Source organism: Canis lupus, chromosome 10 (genome assembly GCF_048164855.1).
Source record: "Canis lupus baileyi chromosome 10, mCanLup2.hap1, whole genome shotgun sequence".
Classification (NCBI taxonomy): Eukaryota; Metazoa; Chordata; class Mammalia; order Carnivora; family Canidae; genus Canis; species Canis lupus.
The window spans coordinates 38,022,028-38,044,459 of record NC_132847.1 but is presented as its reverse complement, the minus strand read 5'-3'; the positions used below and the strand labels follow the sequence as shown (position 1 = coordinate 38,044,459).

The 22,432-nt window shown below is 36.2% G+C and overlaps 1 protein-coding gene across 26 annotated transcripts in view; it reads left to right on the top strand.

Annotated features, from left to right (window-relative positions):
* The window catches only part of BNC2 (basonuclin zinc finger protein 2), a 438,453-nt gene that overhangs the window by 217,111 nt on the left and 198,910 nt on the right, over positions 1 to 22,432 (top strand). Inside the window, exon 1 of one of the 26 annotated variants that reach the window (XM_072841465.1) lies at positions 10,582 to 10,601. The exons of the other annotated variants lie outside the window; for them this stretch is intronic. The gene's annotated coding sequence lies outside the window, so the exon portion shown is untranslated. Of the gene's footprint in view, positions 1 to 10,581; positions 10,602 to 22,432 lie in introns of those variants that run through there. 26 annotated transcript variants of the gene reach the window in all.

The following is a 22,432-nucleotide window of genomic DNA, read 5'->3' as shown; positions in this document are numbered from 1 at the left end:
ATAATGTGGCAAGTATTCTGATCTCATGGCCTCCTCTGTCTGCAGAGGTGTATGTGAGTGAGACCCCTTTTAATCATTCGTATAATGATTGGTGGCTCCCTGTTGTTAAACCACAGTTATTGATCTATCATCGCTGAAGTACATGGCTGAAGGAACTGGTGCTGTCAGGCATTGATTGACTAGGAAGGAAGTGTAGAGCTATTCTAACTCACTTTTATTTTCATCAGCAACAGTTACAGTAGAGACTTGTGCAAGACCTCCATGATGGAACATCACTTTTCCTGCATTAAGAGGTGTCTGATGTGACTGAAATTGCCAGGATAACTCAAACTGCTGCATTTAAAATACTTAGAACAGAAGAAACTGTCCAAAACCTTCTTATCTGACTTGGCTAATGTTTCAGACTCTGGAAAATAAATTTGGGAGGTGGGGGATTGCATGAGAAAGAACAGATCTAGTATAAAATGGTTCCTAAGCAAATTGAAGAATATATAATACATGTTAATGTTTTATTGAAGAGGTATTTCTACACAAACTGCAGCCAGACAAATAAGCAGGTTTTTGTATAAGTAAAATCGTTTAATGGCTGTTCAAATCGTTAACTTCAGGGCGTAATTAATAGCTGTCTCTTGGTACAGTTTTTACATTTTGGGCAGTTTCAGTGGGGCCTCTCTGTGCAAATACGTTAGATGAGGATACAAACTGAAGATACTGCACTTCATGCGGGTGCCTCTCTGGCATTTAGTACATCTTAGATATATTTAAAAATCTGGGATCAGTTTTTTTTTTTTTAATGAGCTCTAATAATGCTTCTGTTTGCCTTTAATTCTGTTTAGAACAAAGAAGGACAAGAACAACAGAAAAAATGAGGGGGTACAGGGGTGGCAGAAGAAGGGTGAGAGGGATACATTAAAAGAACGAAACTAAAATAGACAGGACAAAAGCTACCATTCCTAGTGACATTTTATCTGTGCCTCAGAGCCTTTGCGTTTGTCCCTCTCTCTGAATATTTTAGTTTTGTTATAATTACAGTATCTTGCCTGCACTTTGTCCCTCTGATCCTTTGTTAAAGCCCAGATCACTCTCTGCAGATTGCGCTTGTAGGTGTGATTTATTGAGTGACAAGTGGCTGTAGGGTAGAACACCCGCCTCTGTACCTGACTAAAGTATTAGACATCACAGAGCCAGGCCAGGCGGGAGGGGGCCCTGGACGGGGGTGGGGGAGGCGAAAAGCAAAGAGCAGTAACACAGCAGCTCCTGGATACAGATCAGACAAGAGGTTCTGCCACAAATCACCTAGAAACATGTCAGACGCTGCATGTTTGTTGTTTTACACTGAGGGCACAGCCGTAGTCCAAAAGTATTGATTCTTTTCTTTGTACAGAGACAGAGACTGTCAGCCCTAGCCGGCTGACCTTGGTATGGCGCAGACAACTATTCCCCACCCTGCCGACCAGATGAACCCCACAGGAAAAGCCTAGGCTAGATATGCCAATGTCCACTCACAGGCACAGAGAAACCCATGCCTGCTGAAACGGCTCCTTCTGTTTCCCAAGCAGCTCTCCTCCCCTCCCCGCACCCCTCCTCTCCGCCCGCTGGCCTGGGCCCCCCAGAGTGCTTCTTGTGACAGAAAATTGGAGGCAGGATTCTTGGAGTGTACGATTGTGTGTGCGTGTGTGTGCGTGTGTGTGTGTGTGTCAAAATGCACAAAAAGAACATTGTTTTTGTATAACCCTGTTTAACTGTGTGAGATAACCTGAGGATGTCTGGCTAGTGGTGTGTGTGTGTGCGTGTGTGCCTGTGCGCACACATTTCGTGTTTGAGGACGCACGAGGAGAGAGTTTATTTTCTGTTTCCACATATCAAAAGAGAAATCTCTGTGTGTGGGCACTTAAATGTGTTTTACTTCTTGTGGGGGCTAGGAGTGAGTTTTCTCCTCTTCCTCTGTTCTGAGAGCTTTGGAGACAGGTAAGATGGAAGGAAAAAAAGTCACCTCTCTTAATTCACATGTAATTATTTTCAAAGTTATTTAATAGTAAAATTACCTAGATCCAATTACTACAAGAACCCATAAATCTCTTTCTAATATTAAACCCTCTAGTAATCTTTAATCACTTTGTAGCATATAAAACATTTATTTTGAAAATCAAGTAATTTTTAGCTGTAAAAACTTGTTTGTAATTTAGAATTCATATTTGTTTGGGCTTAGTATAAACAAAAATATATAGCCATCAACATTTGAATTAGAGTTTAAAACATGAGCCTGTGAACCCTTAGGAAGAAGGGACCACAGAAGGCCTTTTCAGCAACCACAGTGGCTCCTCTGCCTGGCCGTGGCAGTCGACTTCAGTGTGCCCAGGCGACTTGCCTCCAATGAAATGGAAGGTGTTTCCAGTGGCTCCTTCCTGAGAAGCTGAGTGTTTTATTTTGACTAACAATAACAGGGAGGATGCCTTTCTGCCTTTCACTTCTAGGAATGTTGTGGCTTGCACGATCCCTGTCCATAAGGTTGAGCAGTCTATGAGGAAAATTCAAGTAGCTTTCCAGTTTTGCCAGAACAAGAATATGAGACACACTGGTGGAAAAGTGGTGATGTCATGTGCACTTAGGGATATTTAAAAAAAAAAAAAACACCTCTCTTTTAAAAATAAGGTTTCTCTTTTCCAGATAGAGTAATGCAAACAAGTTTAGCATATGTGATAAGATACAGAATTTGTATAACTCACTTTAATCTTTTATTAAAATGAGTTTGTTTAAAGTGGATCATTGAAGATAAAAATAGCAAGTACATCTTAAACTCATTACTCACTTGTATGAGAAACTCTTTTATTTTCTACATCTATACTATTTAAGTGACTATTTGGCTATCCTAGAAGAAAATACAGTGGTTAAAAAAAATAAATTTTTTTATAGTCCATTTGTTACTTGATCTTTAAGTGAGAAATCTTTTTTGAGGTACTGAAATTCCAGATTCCTAATAGGGAATAATCTTCTAACAAATGTGCTATTCTCCAAAAACAGTATTAAGACCTAACTAATTATTTTGGATTCTCATGTTGATTCTAAAAATTTCTCATTCTTCTCTTTGTGTCTTTTTCATCCAAAACAGCCTTACATTTTTTTTTTAAATTTTTTTTCAGCCTTACATTTTAAAGGTAAGAGCTGAGCAACTCTGCTTTTGGGTATTGAAAAAATAACACTAAATTATTTAGGATATATCAGTATATATCAGTGTCTTGACAAAAGAATATTCTAGTTATAAAATAGAGGGTGAGGAGTGACTAAGCCATCTAAGACATACCATGTGAGAGAAATAATACAGAGAACAGATGAAGAATTGTTTAAGATCTGAACACTTTATTTTTTTTAACATTCTAGTTTTCTTTTAATACATACATGCTAATCATCTGTCTTTCTCTTCTCCCTGTATATGTTATGCCCACTTGATTTACTACTGAAATTATATTGCTTTTGAAAGTGTCAGTTGAGTTATCCCTTGCCTTGTTAGTATCATGTTTGATTTCTTGGACAGAGACATAAATCACTATCTAATATGCAGGTCTTTTGAAGACGCACCCAAGGTTTATTGCCAGTAACAGACTAGTGGCCTTATGTGGACTTTCCATGAATAAAACAGATTGATGAGCCATTTTATAGCATCGCAAGCTGTATTATAAATACATCACCCTTTTCAGTAATTTAACGTGAGGAACAGCCTAATGAGCTCCCAGCCATGATCAGCCAGAGAGCTGGGAGTTCTGTTTAGCTTCTAGGACAAGTGACTGGTGGAGGGTAAGAAACCCAAACCCTGTGATGTTTTCCTCATTCAGCGAGAAAACCTTTGCAATGTGAATCATTTGAAACAATAGTAAAGTCAAGTGTCATTTAGAATTGGTCAGAGTAATAAAGTAAAATATACAAAATATACATTTTGCTTGCAACTGAAAATGTAAGACAATTGACTTTTTAAGTTGGTTGTTTTTCTTCTTTTACTGATTGAAGTCATAAGCCAATTGGATCGGCAGATTATCATTTTGAAACATACATGATCTAATATATACCTGAGAAACAGGTAGATATTTGTTACAACATGGTTGTAACAGGGTTAACAACAACATGATGGTCTCTGTTGAAAGTATAGCCTAAGATTGATTCTATATTTCGGCTTTGTTTTTTGCACAGCTTATAACACTTTGCCTTTAGTATCTAAATAACCCTTATGGGCACCCCGGGTGGCTCAGCGGTTTAGTGCCGCCTTCAGCCTAGGGTGTGATCCTGGAGACCTGGGATGGAGTCCCACATCAGGCTCCCTGCATGGAGCCTGCTTCTCCCTCTTCCTGTGTCTCTGCCTCTCTGTCTCTGTCTCTCTTTCTCTCTTTGTGTATGTCTCTCATGAATAAATAAAATCTTTAAAAATAAATAAATACGTAACCCTTATAATACACTTGTGGAATAGGATGAGTGAGTGACGTCTGAGGGTAAACAATTATTTTCCTCTTTCTGGTGAGGAAATGGAGGCATATGAAGATACTGTTTTCAAATAGTTATCTGAATAGAAGAACAAAATAGAATAAACGCATTATTAAATATATATTGTTTATTAGATACAATGGATATCAACATTTAGAGGACTTATACAAACATCTCTTTTGGACCTTAAATTTCCTAACCCCTTGGGAGAGAGACTACACTCAGCTTTGCTAAAGACACAATTTTGTGAACAAGTTTTTGCTACCTAGAGGCTGCAATATATATTTTGAACTGGAAGGTTCTAGAGGATATTTCACTTTTCTGAGTGTAGTTGATTAAATCATGCTACATAATATTACCCTTATCAAATACCCAGTTGAAACTGTATTTTACACTATATTTTACACTTTGGCCTCAAGTGGCATTGCCTACAAATATAAATAGGTGAGTAATTAGCCTATTATAAAAATTTTATTTATTTATTTATTTATTTATTTATTTATTTATTTATTTATTTATTTATTTATTTATGATAGTCACACAGAGAGAGAGAGAGAGAGAGGCAGAGACACAGGCAGAGGGAGAAGCAGGCTCCATGCACCGGGAGCCCGATGTGGGATTCGATCCTGGGTCTCCAGGATCGCGCCCTGGGCCAAAGGCAGGCGCCAAACCACTGCGCCACCCAGGGATCCCCTATAAAAATTTTTTTAAATATTTTTTTAAATATAATTTTCCTTGTGAAAGCAGCTAAGCAGTTTGGCAGACTCTTATTTCTACTGTAAATGTAAAGTACCTTGAGTGTACAAGGAAGGGAGGAGTGAAGAACTGAAAAGACTTTAATTAGTCTTTACAGAATAGGCAAAACCAGAGTATTTTACCACTGAGACATAAACACATCAGCGATGGCCTAATCCATCAGGCTCCATCCTGTCTATAGTCAGATACAATGCATCTTCGATTTTAAAAAAATAATAATTTAAATGGAATGGGCCCATTTATACCCTCTGTTCCTTATTAAAAATGGTTGACAAGTAAAATTCCATTTTAAAATATACCTGTGGACAGTCAATATTGTTTCGAATTTTAAAGAGTTCCTGTGTCTTGTGAATGGCAATGTGCATTTAATATTCTGTATTCAGCACAAGGTACTTTTGAAACCAGCTGTGCATTCATCTCCATTTTTGCATTTACCTCTGCTCTTTACCATCCTCCCCTATACATCTGTGGTTGTGTGTGGACTGCAGGTCTAAACTAATCATGTTGAATGAACTACTGTAGTCCTCAGTTTCTCCATTTCTAAAATTGGTCTAGAATTTAATGCTCTGTAAGGGAGTATTTGGAAGAATATTGCAGAATGAATTTATAAGGTCTCTGTGTCTCCATAGAAGTCAGTATTGACATTTAGTTCTATTCTTTGGGGAGTCCTAGAAGTATACACCTGGGTGAATGATCTTGGCATTTTAGGGTGGTCTAAACCAATGCTTGTGGCCATATTGCTTATGATTCTATAGCATTAGCCTCTCAAATAAGTTTATGATAGTACATTATCTGAAGGGAAAATTTTGGCTAATTCATCATTTAAACATCAGAAATAATATCCAATATCTTTCTCTTACAGATTTTGCTACCTGAACATAGAATCATAGATTTTAAGCTTAAATGTAAAAATAGGGGCATACAGAAGTAGCTTTCCAAACATGTAGTTATTGATTTCTTACTGAAAAATCCATGAAAGAAAATACAAGGGAGGCAGGCAGAATGTGTTCCTTCCTTCCTCTGTCTGTCCAGCTTTCTCTAATTTGTGCCAGAGCTCCTAGTTTTCTTGAGTCAGTGATACTTTTCATAAGAAAATCATTAGCCTTATGGAAAAAAAAAAAAAGGATGTGTCACTGATAGACTCAGTCTCCATTCTCTCATTTGATTTATGAGAGTTTGAGAAAGCACTCTTCCATGTCTTCTCTTCTTCACAGGGACTCTGGGCAAGTCTTGTTCAAAACTAATGGTTCCTAAAGAATTGCTCAGCTGCAGACCACTAGACTCTCAAAACATCGGCTGGTTCAGGGGCATAGCACATGCTGCTTTTCTGCTCTAAGACTTGATGGTTGTGTGCAGAAGACCATTAGCTCATTTGATGCTGTCAGTCCTGGAACACCTTTAGAAGTTCTGTGGTGGGCTCATTCTTTCTTTCATTGGAAGTACAAACATATAGTTATTTGTAGAGCTCATCATTTAACACTACAGTAGTGTGCAAAGCCTGGGATGAATTTATGTGTATATACATGCACTTATATGAAAGGTATGCCTCTGTGTTTTCATCTTTTGTCACAATGTCTAAGGGAATTAAGTAGCTATATATTTTTGGTGTTTTAACCCAAAGTGATCAACTTAAACTACATTGTAATGTAGATAGAGTACCTTGTAAAGTGTTAACCGCATTTATGTGCCTGGTCACCTTTGGAGGGCATAATTCTGTTGGAAAACTATTCCTAATGAATTGCAAACAGAGATCAGTTAGGTAAGTTGTGTTAATTATGTCGTTTGCGAGATTGCCTAATGTGGAATTGGTCAAGAGACTAGAAACTGCTTGTCAAATGTTTCCCTTAACTAATGTGATATTTTGTGGTTTGCAAATGACACAATTCACATAACTTATTTGATGGAACTTTATTAACTACCCCTTAGTTTGCCTTAGCAAAAGTACATTATTAAACATGCCATGATAGATTCTGTCCTCATTACTTTGCTTTTAGCCCAAGGAATAGTGTTTGCTTTGTGACACTTATCCCTCGTCCTTAGTCTTTGAGGAAAGCGAGGCAGTTCCATGTTCAGAGTCATGTTTCTGATGTGCTTTGCAGCTTTACACGCATCTAATCTGGTTTTGGCTAATAGAACCTGGATGGGTATGTACTCATCACTGCTATCATGTGAAGCACCTTTCACCAGGAGTTCTTATTTAGCCATCATTTGGCTGTCTGTCATCTTCCTCAGTTTAAGGTTCTGATGTTCTACTAATGACTTTTTTTGTTTTTTTTCTTTTTTTTTTTTTTAATTTTTATTTATTTATGATAGTCACAGAGAGAGAAAGAGAGAGAGGCAGAGACACAGGCAGAGGGAGAAGCAGGCTCCACGCACCGGGAGCCCGACGTGGGATTCGATCCCGGGTCTCCAGGATCGCGCCCTGGGCCAAAGGCAGGCGCCAAACCGCTGCGCCACCCAGGGATCCCGACTTTTTTTGTTTTTAATTTTGAAAGACAGCGAGAGCAAGTAGGGGGAGGGGCAGAGGACAAGAGAGAATCTCAAGCGTACTCCACACTGAGCACAGAGCTGGATGTGGGGCTTGATTTCATGACCCTGAGATCATGACCTGAGCTGAAATCAGGAGTTAGATGCTTAACTGACTGAGCCACCCAGGTGCCCCTACTCTATTGTCTTAAATAGAAAACTTAGAAAATCTTTGAATCACAGTTTCAGGGGGAAAAAAAAAGCCAAATGCATAGCAGTAGTATTTATGACAGTCTTTGTCATAGTGGAGTGATTTGCACTGTTGTCACGTCTGCCCTATGTAGGAAGTCTTTGCATTACAAGCATAATGTTTATCTCTTCAATAAATAACTTCTGTCCCATATTGTCTGTTAGTGATTGCTGAGACATTTAAAGACCGTGTCTTTTTTTGAATGCATTGGTGACTCTCTAGAATCTTGTCTTTCAAAGGGAGCAGTACTAAAGACACTCTATAGTGACTGCCTCTTAGTATTTAATTTCTACCATTTAATTTTATTCATTGGTAGTAATGAATTCATTAATAGTGCATAAACTCTTTAATAGATTGAGAGATGGTCGAATAGGTAGGAAATATAGTCCATAGCTATGGAGTAGCACCAGCTGACTCTAAAGTGAGTTTGCGTAAGATATCGGTCTAAATGTCTAGAATACCTTAGGTCTGCCTAAGAAGATCAGATTTAAAGTTTGCTTTTCTGATGAGCAGTATTTGAGTCACTAAAATTATAGGAATTCACAGATTGTTGGACCTCTTATATTTTAACTGAAAATCAACTTTGTTAAAGGCCTCTTTATCCTTTAACCTTATGACTTCCCTTTCTCTCTATCAAAAATTTCATCGTGGTTGCACTTGGATCAAACCTCTACCTAAAGTTATTGTCATCTTAGATTATTCCCAGAAGCATCACCCCAAGGGAAAAATTCTTGTGTAATAGAACAACCTAATCTACATCCTATACATTGACTCCTCATCATCTCCACTCTTGCTCTCCTTTGACCTTCTTTCCCTTAGGGACACAGCAGATGAGGCCTGCTTCTGTTGAAGTCTGTCTCTAAGGATTTTAGTTTTCCTGTGGTCTCTTGTTTTCTTCCCACCTCTACCAGCCCCCACCCATACCACACACAGTCCGCTAACTCTCTGTGTAGACTTGGCAGCAGATTCCACCCCAGTCCTTGTTATGTAACCTACCACCTACCCCTTTTTGGCAAGGGACACAAGACTCAGCAAGTTGTAACAAAGAGTGGAGTTAATTGGAACATGTGCTGTGCTCAAGTCTGCAACAAAAAAGGGCTGATAGACATCAGGAAAATACAACCATATGTAGGTGTTTGCTTGAGAATATATGTATACATGGGAAATGTCATCTACAACCAGGTGCATTTAAATAAAATCAACTACCTTTCTCCTCCTCTTCTTCCGACTCATCCCCCTTCACCTCCCCACATGTAATACTTGTAACTTGCTCTCTCATGCCTGCTCATGGGTGGGCATGGCTGCTGAAACTGACACATGAAAGAGAACTGTCTGAGACTTCTGAGGAAGAACCTTATGTTACTTAAGCCTGGGACTCAGCTATGGATCACATCCCCTGGACCTCCTGTCTGTTCCCAATTGTTGCAATATGGCCCATACTTTTTGTTGATCTCTACCCCTATTTTTTAATCCACTCTAGAACTTTAGGATATATTTTACATAACCCCTAATTTTTATATTTAGATATAATTTACATAAAGTAAAACACAGATTTTAAGTGTAGTATAATGAGTTGTAACACATATATACCCATGTTAAACTGTCACCCCAATCAAAATCCATACTTTATTCTCCCCATAATGCTTCTTCATGTTCCTTTCTAGGCAGTCCTTTCTGTTCCTTCCCCTTAGAAATAATCATTATTTTTATTTCTGTCCTAATAGATTAATTTTGCCTGTTCCAGAACTTCATATACATTGGATCATACAGTTGGTATTATGTTGTATCTAGCTTTTTGTTGTTGTTGTTGTTCAATGCACTGTTTTGAGAATTTATCCATATTGATGTGTTTATCAATAGTTTGTTTCTTTTTTATTATTTTTTAATAATTTGTTTCTTATGATTGAGTAATATTCTACTGTAACAACATCCATTACAAAGGAATATTTGGACATATTTTTTGAGTTGTTTCTATATAATGGGAATATACTAACATCACCATTACTCTTGAATTTGGCAAATACTTTGCTGTCGTTATATGACTGTTAAAATTAGAAGGACTTTCCATTGCTCTGCTACCTGTACATCCAAAGCTGCTGAATTCCCTAGCATCTCAAAGTCTCAGGCTTCTCAGTATCTTGGTCCACACCCCTGCTCTTTAGAGGGAATAGCAACCTCCCTGTGTGCTGAAGTGGTTGAGAGACAACAGAGGCAGGACACTGGATGTTCTCCGTGTCTTGAAACTCTAGGCATCCACACTTTTCTTGTTAACACCTTCATGCTTTTAGAAGGCAGAGGTATTCTTTGTACATATAGAGATTCTTGAAATATTCTGAGAGCATCTTCAGAACTCTTAGAAATGGCCTGAAAGGGGAACTTTGTCCTTAAGATGCTCTGAAAGTGTATTTTAAATTGGATGTCTGTCCTCACTTTTCCTATTTAGGTTTTGAGGGACTGAGAAGCCCCAGAGTCATTCTGGACTTGAGTTATCATCTGAGAAATACATGTAGCCCCACTGGCCTGCATACTTTCAGGATAAAAAAAGTGCTGGTTGATTAGGTTAATAGTAGCTACTCTTCATTAAGCTACTTAATTGTTACAGGTGATGGGCTAAGACTCTATGGACATTATCTCAAATATAATCTAACATCCTATTCATGTAAGTACTTTTATTATTCCTACTTGATATCTGAGGAAACTAAGCCTTGAATAACTTATCCATGGTTACACAGCCAATAAGTAATGAGACAAGGATATGATTCCAAATATGACGTCCAGTTTCTCAAACACTGTACCCTAATGTCATCCCACAGAGCCTTTTTGGACATTTTCTTCTAAGTAATAAATAGGTAATGGGTAATATAGATGTATTTAGCAATTGACGTTTTAATATAATTGTTAAACTATTCAGTATAATGGAAAGTCTGAACCTTGCATCTAAGAGTCTCAGAACATGTGAAAAATAACAAAATAGTAACATTTTGTGAAGAATGGAAGTAGTAAGGACTGTTGTACACATTTTTAAGGTGAAGATTTGAGACAAGATTCCTTGAGTTTCCCGTAGTAGGCCAGTACCACAAGAAACCTAGACTGTCCCCTCATGCTTCTTATCCTACTCTTTCAAATTATTTTCTCTTATCCAACCCAAGGTTTAAAGAACAATAATTATTATCTTTTTAATTTAAATGTGATTCATAGACAGGGACTAGAGACATTTTTTGTATATGTTTATGAGTTTACCCAAGAGAATATTTTGACAGCAGTCCATGAATTCTTTTACATAGATGAATTCAGCATCCTTGTTATGGCTTCAATTGGCAGTGTTTAAGATTTCTTTTTTAATATACAGAATGTTGAGGAGTTAGGTGCTAGTTTACATAGAAGTCTGCTTCTAGAACGGGTTCTACTTTCCTTCAAACTTTTAAGAGGAAAAGAGAAAGCAAAATAAAAAAAATCAACACTAGCCAAAGGAAAAGAAAGAGGAAAGAGCAAATGAAAAGACCTGTTAGAAGGAGCAGACACCTTCTGTTTGGGAAATTTATTCCATCCTTGATAGTCCCTGGTTTTGCTGTATGATGTTAGTAGGTACCATTTATTTACTGTCTCTTTTTCTGTTTTTCCCTCAGTACTCTTAGGCTGATACTTAATGTTAACTGTCTTATGCCACTAATTATACTTTACTTGCATGTTTGTTATTATTAGTTTAAAGGATAAATTGTGATTTTCTTTTTTTTTTATTGTGATTTTTCCATAAACACAAGGCACTGGCTTAAAAAAAAAAAAGGATTGCTTTAAAGAATTTGAGATTATTCAGAATCTCAATGACTATAAATGATTTATCGTATCTAGACTGCATTTGGAGTCTATTCCTTTTTTTTCTATTAATAGCTATAATGATTACATAGTGAGCGGAATTTTCAGCTTTCAGTTTTGTTGCCTGTGAAAGTTTATTTCAACTCTTGATACTATCTGAATGAGAATCTTTGTTAAAAATAATCTTACAAACAAAATATATTTAAGGTACTTGGAACCTTAACCTTGAATAATTTAGTTCAACCTCCTCATTTCTTTGTTCGTGTTATAATGGCTTGAGGAGCTACTTAAGGTTATTTCAGAAATCTAGATTCTCTTACTTCTGCCATTGACTCTGTTGATAAGTTGGGAACGAAATATCTCTCTGGAATATCTTTTGATTTTATGCGTGTAGGAAACTTTGATGTCATTGTGGAAAGGCAGACTAGAAATAAAACGTATTTCAAAGACTTTGATATAGGTTACCATTTGTTAATTGTGAGTCTTTGCTCTGACATCTCTAAAGGTTACCAGAAAGTTCTTCTAAGGTTCTCTTGGAGTATTTTTTCAGACTGTAGGTGTATTCCCACCCATAAATATTTCTGGAAGTTAAGGGAACTCAAGTTTTTAAAAACTGGCTACTTGTTATTATTATTGAGGAAAATGTGCTAAAGAGACCTGATGATTTCCTAGACATAAAATATTTAGTCTTTTTTTTTAAGATTTTATTTATTTATTCATGAGAGACAGGGAGAGAGAGGCAGAGACACAAGCAGAGGGAGAAGCAGGCTTCATGTAGGGAGCCTGATGTGGGACTCGATCCCGGGACTCTGGAATCACTCCCTGAGCCAAAGGCAGATGTTCAACTACTGAGCCACCTAGGCATCCCTAAAATATTTAATCTTAAGCCATCCGGGGGGAGATGAATTTGGAGGCAGGAAAGGAGCCATGTGCTTGTCCCATTCACCCCAGAGGAGTCTAGGAATGGGGACTGAATACCTGCTACCCTTGTAAATACCAAGAAGCATAAGTTGTGATTGCTGCTTTTAACATGCTTAGAATATTAGATCTCCATATTTTTTCATGCATGTAAAGATAGGTAAAGCTAAGAATTCTCTAAGTAAAAAATAGGAGGGATCTAAGATGATGCTACCAGACACTGTAAGTAGAATAATTAGGATTGGATCATTGGTGGGGACAGATATGTATGGATATTTCTTCAGTTTCCATAGATGATTAAAATATACAGCCAGAGTTGAAAACCACTGATTCTAGACTAACTTTTTTTATTTGCATATGAGGTCATTGAGATTCACAGAAGATAAAATTATTCTAGGAGATTAGCTATTTGAGATCTGGTATTGGAATTCAGGTCTCCCAGGTTTGGATAGACCTGAATTTTCTCACCACTCCATATGTGTTAATCCCATGTTAATCCCAGCTCCCTGTCTTGAAAAGATAGTCCTGTGATCTCTATTCATTTGTGTAGTTCTTTTTCAACTTTGGTAATAATGGCTCAATTTAGTGAACACTTATTTAGTTCAGGTGTTGTGCCAAGAGTTTTATAGGAATTGCTTCCTTAACTAGGAAATATTAATATTCTTATTAATGAGGAAACAGGCCCAGAAATATTAATATTCTTATTAATGAGGAAACAGGCCCAGAGAGATTGAGTAACTTGCCTACACTTTTAGAGCAAGAATAAGTGGGAGCTCTGGGATTGGAGCCTGGCAGCTTGATTCCAGATTCATGGTTCCTGAACTACTTAGGTGTACTTTTCCCTAGAAGGGTTTGATTCTTACTTTTCATTCCAAAACAAAAGTTTTGTGTAGATGGTTTAAACCATGGGAACTTTAGATCACATTTTGAAAGCCAAACTTAAGAAAACAAAAAACATGGCCTTAGACACTCACTATTCTCTTTCCCTGTTTCTTGAATCCCAAGAGAGCACAGGCTATTAGTGATGACAGTCTTTCTGTTGCCAAACAGACACTTGGCAAGTGACTGTAGATTTGCCTCAAAGATTTTTGTGTCTACAGAAGTAAAAGAAAAAAAAAAATGAGGTGGATGCTGTGGGAGGAGTGGATTGGTCATTGGTCTTATAGAATGGTTTGTATTGTTTTATGACTGAGGAAATAAGGAAAGCTATGCAGTAAAGAGGAATATATTAAAGTATGCACTCTACCTTCCAAAGAGAGTTCACGTGTGGGTGGCAGTATTTAGTAGTGTCATGTGAAAGAACCTTGGAGGTTTCTTAGGCTAGAATCAGAAGCCACTGTGGCATTGCCTAAAACAGCACTTCTAAAGCAGCATGCTGTTCAGACTTGTTGAATGTTACAGGGTTGTTTTTTTTTTTTCCTGTTCAATTAAAAAAATTCTTTATGCACACATTTTTAAAGTTTCAAAGTAAAAAACCAAAACTTGTATTAGAGTAATTTCAAGTTGAAGGTAGGGAAGTGCAAAGAGCAGGTTGGCAAGGTAATATTTTAGTAACATGTAAGATAAGTGTTTTAGAATTATGGTTACTGTTTATTTTGGCTTATGAACTGTGATGGTAAGTCTTAACTATGATGAGGAGGTAGAAATAAGATTATAAATGTTGCTTAGTAACTTGCTACATTGGGTGTTTACTTATTGTGGAGAACAAATCTTTAACCAGTAAGTTGGTAGATATTAGTTGGTGACTTTTAAATTTTAACAGCAAACAGGAAAATGGCCCTTCCGTTAAATAACACCACCCTAAGTAGATTCCTATTATTTCTTGGCTTGTTCCAGAAAAGGATTTCAGACAGTTCTGTTTGTATATGCATTACTTCATTTAATCTTTATACCTCCATTGGAGTGCAGCATTTATTTGGACTAGAATTACTGTATAATAGAAATTTTAGAGATATCAGCTAGAGACCCACCGATTTCAGGCACTTATATGATAATAGGCATCTTTAGTACAATAAATTATTCAACCTGCATCTTAATACTTTTTTAATACAGAAATTTTTAGTGATGAGAGACTGTTTGGTAATTAGACTAAAAAAACAGGAAATTAAATAAAGGCAATAGATTGGGATAAACAGTTTCATGATAGTAATAACAGTTCACTTTAGATTATCTAGGAAGTGCCTTACCAAGTTTACTTAGTATGGATTTTAAAGTTTTCCAGTTGTGGGAAGGGTAACAATTTTATAAAGGAGAAGAGATTTCACACCCATGTGACCAGTACCTTTCTTCCACAATTTAAGATCTTCTTGAAAGCTTTATTTTAATCTTCTCACTGATGTTTTTGAATGATTTGCAATCTGAAGTATTTAGAAAAAATAATCAAATACTGTACATAGTACAATTGGTATATGTATTTGTATTATAATAGGAAAGTTTAAAAAGTAAACAGTGAACTTGTTAGGGAATTAATATTTATGGTAAATTGATTTCTATAGTATAAGACCAAAGCCTTCATTCTTTGTCCTTTTCCAGTAGTTACTTTATCCGCCAATCCTCGTGTTTCTCCATGAGCCTTTATAGGTCTTATTCTGAGCTTCTAATTTCCTGTACTGACATCCTGGTACATCTGTAAATGCTCACAATGATAATATCTTAACTTTTAGAACCGCAAACTATGGCTCGAGTTCTCATTGCACCTTTCTAAAGAAATAGGATGATAGTGCTGGTTTCATTGTCAGCATGAAGCTCCTGAAATTCAGAGGCTTGGTATCTCATAACCATGAGGGATGTATCTAGGTCTTGATTCCATGTGTTCAGATGCCCAGTTTGGGCTCTTCATCAGCTAGAAGGTTATACTGTAAGCTAAAGTTCACATATTTGATGCCTTCCATTGGGATCTTCTTGAAGGCCTACAGGGTTATTAAAATCTTTTAGAATACACCCATAAGGTTCATGATTCACAGCAAGCTAGCCCTCACCGTTTCTTGCATATACTTGGGTGTTTTCTACAAGTTTGCTCATCTTAATAGAATGACCTCTTAATAGGGTTGTATAATTTGAAATGTTAAACACATAATAAGAACAGGGAATTCTCTGCTTTCTGAGGAAACTATTAACCTATTAAACTATTAAATGAAAATTTAGTTGAAAATTAGTAGTTAATAATTGCCATTTTCTAACATGAAAGGGTTCTGTCCTGCATGTGTTTTGTTAAACATTGTGAAGGTCTCAAAATTAGATGAACTCTCAGGTATCTCAGGTATCTGTATATAGATAGTCTGGATAGAAAATGTGTTGGAAATTATGGTTGTAGCTTGGGGGGTGCCAGTGAAGAGGGAAGAAGGAAAAGAAGATTCATCTATCTTTGAATATTTGGTTTCCTGATTCATTCTAACATAACCACTGCATTTATTTTACATGCAGCCATTGCTGTTGGATTGTGTAGTCTGTTGACTTAGCATTCTTCTTTTGGTTAATTTTCTTAACCGGTAATGTAGTTTGGCAAGATTAAGGACAGAAGTATATCAGATACTTCATTGGCCTCTAGTTTTTATGAAGATCTTTATATTGCTACATTTAATTTATAATCATTAGAAGCTGTATAGTGGAAATGAGTTCATATACCTATAAAAATAAAAATTGGCCTTTAAAAGTAAAAGAAAACTCAAACTGTCACTACCAGGAGCAAAATGTAATCCAACTTTGGAGGTTTTTTTCCCTTTGCCTTTTAACTGTGATGCCATAAGGTTTGTTTTTGTTGTCGGAAGGAAATAGAAAGTCTTGTTACAGAATTAAATAAACCCTAACAGATAAAGATAATAAGGAGAGAATAAATAGCATTCAGCAGTGGTGCACTGAGGGTGTAATTACTTCTTACAACTTAAAATCATTATTGAAATATGTGTTAGACCTATGCCTACAAAAGTTAAATAGACCAGACAGTAAGCTTTTGTTCTTTTCTAGATGTTGGTAATTAGTAAGCTAATACTAAAATTTAATATTAGAATAAAATGGCCATGACTTGCTCACATACTTTATGGAGGCCAATGATAGCATTTCCATGAATCTGAATTCTTATCATTTCTGTTATTTAGACTAAAATTTGTTTTGTTTTGTTTATTGTTTTTTTTTTTAAAGATTTTATTTATTTATTCATGAGAGAGAAAGAGAAAGAGAGGGGCAGAGACACAACACAGGCAGAGGGAGAAGCAGGCTCCATGCAGGGAGCCTGTTGTGGGACTCGATACTGGGTCTCCAGGATCACTCCCTGGGCCAAAGGCAGGCCCTAAACTCCTGAGCCACCCAGGCGTCCCTAAAAATTTTTTTTGATGAAATGTTTTCTGAAGTGTCATCACAGAGTCCTTTATTAACTTCTGTTTTTATAAAAATAAATATGTTTTTTTCTTTTCATAACCTCAAAAGTTTTTAAGTCAGCACTGAGGAAAAGTTTCAGGAAAAATAGCTTGTTACACATGACATCCTTTATACTTTTTTCTCTTTATGAGAGTTCCTTAAACCTCACATTTTCTAAATATCTTACACAGATAGATCAATAATAAGTGAATCATCACCCTGAAGTTATATTGCTATCCTAGGCATGATTAATGTCTAATTATTATCTTTAACTTTTGAAATTTATATTATCATTGTGTTTAGGTACTAGATTTCCTGCCAAGAATCATAAATCCTATCCAGTGGTCTTAGTTGAGGCAATTTTTGTGGGCATTTAGAAATAGACTGGATTGTATTTATTTAAAATAAATGGAAAAGGAAACATTAAAAAATTATACTATCCCATTCCCTTCAGAGTTTATTATTGTCTGTTCGGCATATTTTAATAGATGAAAAAAGTGAATTTTGTTTTTTTAAGGGCATCTTTTTCTTGGAATACACTTTTGTGAGTGGAATATGGCACAATGCATAACAATGTGTGCTATATATAAAAGTTTAAAGGTAATTAGAGACAGGCCACTTAAGGCGTGCAGCTAAGAATCTGAATCTGAAGAATCATGTTTTGGAAAGGTCCATGTATTTTTAAGACTTTGGGGTGCTTAGTGTATTAATATGTCTTATGTCTTAAACATTCTTATTGCTGGCATGGTGGTGAGAATAACTTTTATTTTATCTTATTTAACTTACTTTTTTTAAAATAGAAAGTTATTCAGTTCATTTCTTAGAAGTTTTCTGTTTTATTCAATAACTAGTACAGCTAGATCTGCTTTGAGTCTTCAGAACCACTGTTGATGAATTTTATTTAACTGGATTTAGAAATAAACTTGATAATGAAAAGTTTGCATGTGTGTGTATTTTTAACATTTTTGTCCACATACACTTGGTTTCATTTGAGATAGGAAATGGAAATAACAAGACACTCTTAGAAAATCTTGTTTCTGTAGACAGCTCAACCTTGCCAGAAACCACGAGGCAGTGGAAATATCACGAGAAAGCTTGTTCCTACAAGACTCCCAGACTGATTACCAGACCAAAGAAATTCCCAGAAATTTAGCTTGAAGCAATCATTTAAAATTTGGGAGGTGGATTCAATCTTGCTTAGAGTTACCACTGCTAATTATAGTTGCTTTAATGTCCCAGTGATTTTGTTATCAGCCACACCTCAGTATAAAAATCAAAGCAAGAAAAAAAAAATCAGTCTCTGATTTTTGTGTTTCCTCCAAAGTATATTCTTGCTGGGTACTTAAGATTTATGTATTTGACTGGATTTATGTATTTGTAAATTATACTACAGTATTCTTAACATTTGAATTTATGTACTTTTTTTCCTTGCCTGATACTTATTGTTCACCTTTGATGCAGCAGATGTCTGTTTCCTTTTTTCTTTTAATCTTATTCCATTGGTATATTTAAATTTTCTAGTAGCTAGTAAGCTCTCCTTAAATAGGTGAGACCTATTCCACTCTGCAGGTGTGTTAAACACTTAGCTGTGTTTACATGTCTTTGAAATACATGGGGCTGCTGCATTTTTAAGCTATTATTTATATAAGCTACTAATATAATTTTGGGGGCAGCCACAGAAATTTAGTTATGACTGTGAACACTTGGAATTAGTGTGATAAATCGCAGGTTTATTATATACTGTTGCAATTTAAATCACACCTTGGGTTATTTGGGGGGACTAGAGCCATCCATTTGATGCAGGCAGGTCTTCCCTAGTGGAGGCTTGCCCCAGCATGTTCTGTATAGATGGCTTTGATGTCAGATGACATCACAACTTGTTTACACTCTGAGAACTTGTCGAATCTCTCACAACATCTCACATGACTCCAATCTCACTTTAGGTCTGAATCCATGGATACTAAGGAGAATTTATGGCCCTTTTAAAGTTTGCTTGTCCATCGGGCACCTCAAGAAGTCTCTTCTTTTGCATCATTTTCCATATGAGTTCCTATATAGGGCTTCATATTGAGTAATTCTGAACACAAAATTAATTCTGTAGCCTTCATGTGCCTAATGAAAGCCATAAGGATATGATTTTAAAAATGAAGAAACAAATTTGCCCCTACATAGACAGCAAGAAGAAAAAAATCAGAGTTGTCTTTGAACCACAACAGGATTTATTTTTAAGGTCCCCTAACCTGTTTTTCCCATTAGCTAGGAAAGCAGTGCTTGAGCTTTTTTTTTAAATCATAGAATAATTATAGAACAAACGATTTAAAATTGTATCCAGATTTTACATCAACACTTTTTGTTTACTAAATAAGTAAGAGACGTGGCTTCAAATGACATCCTACCTGTTTGGCTTATTGTGAGGATGTGCTGAGTGAGATATAGAATTCCAGTAGCTTGGCTGAAGAAAGGAAAAAAGAAAAGGCAAAGTAACCCCAAAATTTATCACTTCTTTCAGATATTTTTGGGGGTATTCTTTGGGTTAGGAATCTGTTACTGTTTTTTGTATTCCTCTTTTAGCTCTGCTTCATGGTGTATAGATGTATATGTTAGACAGACAAAAGAAGGCTTTCTCTAAAAACATGCACCTTCCTGCAAAATAAGCCACAGCTGATTATTCTTTTTTTTTTGTATCGTATTTTTTTCCTTGCAGCATTATGATTTTTTATGATCAATATGCCAATATGATTTCAAACTTTAATTTAGTGTTTGGGTGCGTTGACTCATATCTCCTAATGGTCTCCAAATTCTAATATTCTAAAATAGTCCAAGGAACATTCCTAGGATTATTTTGCCACTTTCTTTGTGCAAAATTTGAGTATCTTAAGTTTAAATTGCTCCCAGTCTCTCCACATTAGAAAACAAACAAACAAAAGCCCTTTATAATCTATCTCCTTTCTTACTTGCTGGGAGTCCTTTTATTCCTTTTATTGCCTTCCACTTGGACCCCTTACTCCTTGTCATGTGTAGTGTAGGAAGTTTTGTTAGTGATATTTTAAATAAGCAGTTTTTCTTTCTCCTGTGTATTGATGAAACCCATTTTAAAAAGTAGATAATGGGGATGCCTGGGTGGCTTAGTCCATTAAGCCTCTGCCTTCCACTCAGGTCTTGATCCCAGGGTCCTGCTTAGCAGGGGGTCTGCTTCTCCCTCTCCCGCTGCCCCTCCCCTCACTCATGCTCTTTCACTCTTTCCCTCAAATAAATAAGTAAATAGATAAATAAATAAAATCTTAAAAAAATAAAACTAGGTAATGACACTAAGACACCCTATCTTTTTTTTTTTAATTTATTTATTTATGATAGTCACAGAGAGAGAGAGAGAGAGGCAGAGACACAGGCAGAGGGAGAAGCAGGCTCCATGCACCGGAAGCCCGATGTGGGATTCGATCCCGGGTCTCCAGGATTGCGCCCCCGGCCAAAGGCAGGCGCCAAACCGCTGTGCCACCCAGGGATCCCTAAGGCACCATATCTAAAAAAGTTCTATTATTTATCTATTGAGTTTATTTTAGGATTTTGTCCAAAAATACATTTAGCTTGTTGGAGTCTCTAAGAGTTGGCTAAAAAAAAATCCATGCAGTAGAATTGTCCTTCCCATTTTGAAATACGTAACTTCAGATTATATCTTGTGCATACATGCAAAAATCTGCAGTATTAATTCAGACTGGCCTAATTACTAATTTTTTTTCTTCTCAGTAAAATTGTATATTCTTACAACATTCTAACATAAAGACTGTGCTTACTAAAATAGAAAAATACTTGCTGTTATCAAGGTATTATAAAATAGTAAATACAGCTAGTTATAGCTTGTGGTACATTGGCTAATAAATTTTATGTGACAGACCAAGGGGAAAAAAAGACATAAAATTGTAAAGTAAATAAACAAAATTAATTAGTAACGTCCACAAATAAGGATGCTCATGCAAGAGCATTGTTACCTACCAATGTTCAGAATAATTTCTGGATCAAGATGATTTATGATGATGTCTTTAAAGGAGCTCAGTTATCTTGTAACTGATACAACATGGGATAAAATTAACCCCTTTTTAACCATAGTGAGAAAATTGAAGAGCATTGGCTTCATAGACTAAAATATCCAAGTAGACAAATTGCAGAAGTAGTGCAGCATTATACAAAAACAAGAGAAACTGCTACAAATAACTTCAGCTCTAGTGTTTATTAAACATTGATTAACATAAAAATATAGTTTCCATATGGGATATGCTATATAATTTATATAGAACAAAGGGTATGCTATATGTAATTTATACCAACCACGTTAATAATAGTTTCTATGAAGTGTTACTGAACTCCAACTCCAAATCCCGTGATAGAGTAGGGAAAGAAATTGCTGATGTTATTGGATTGGATTAAAAGGAAAGGACCTTTTGTAGTTAGGTGAGTTTTTTTCCTCCTTACTGTAGTATATACTACTCCTGGAGGCAGATTCTTGGGCTCTGACTTTGGTGTTTAAGAATGATATATTTGAAGGTCTACTCATAGGATGGTTTTGGTAACTGAGTGGCAATAATTCTGAGACCAGATTTTTAGATATACTGTTCTTTAACATAATAATTGTATTTAGTTTATTATTTCTAGGCAGACATTTAGATTTCATGTGACTAATTGTAACAATTTTATTTGGAGAAATTAGGAAAAATAATAGTAGTTATTTATGCCCCTAAAAATGTTGTAAGTAGGGGAGAAGACAAAGCAAGGTCAGAACTTAATAGAGGGATGCTTGGGTGGCTCAGCAGTTGAGTCTCTGCCTGCAGCTCAGGTCATGATCCCGGGATCCTGGGATTGAGTCCCGCATCGGGCTCCCCACAGGGAGCCTGCTTCTCCCTCTGCCTGTGTCTCTGCCTCTCTCTGTATGTCTCTTGTGAATAAATAAATAAAATCTTTTTTTTTTTTTAAAGAACTTAATAGTAGAGAAATGGATATCTTGGAGAAAATACTACATTGACATTTCCAAAAAGAAAGGTGCTATTTCTTTAGTGTACTTAAGCCCATTGAGTGAGCACGGTGGATATAATCAGAGTTGGGGGATATAATTTATATAAACAGTTCTGTCAAAAGATAAGGTGAGTATGAGTCCTGTTGTGAAACTAATTAGAAATCACCTTCATCTTTAAAAACAAAAAAGCAAACAAAAAAAGGAATCCCCTCCATTAGCTGGTAAGCATAGAGAGAAAACTGGGTAGCACATTTAAGTGGATTGTGACACTTTATCCCTGCTAAATAGCCTACAGCAGGCCCAAGGTTAGCAAGTGATGTAAAGCAGTTTTGGGTTTGAGTTTTTTTTTTTTTTTTTTTTTTTAAGATTTTATTTATTTGACAGAAAAATCAAGAGCACAA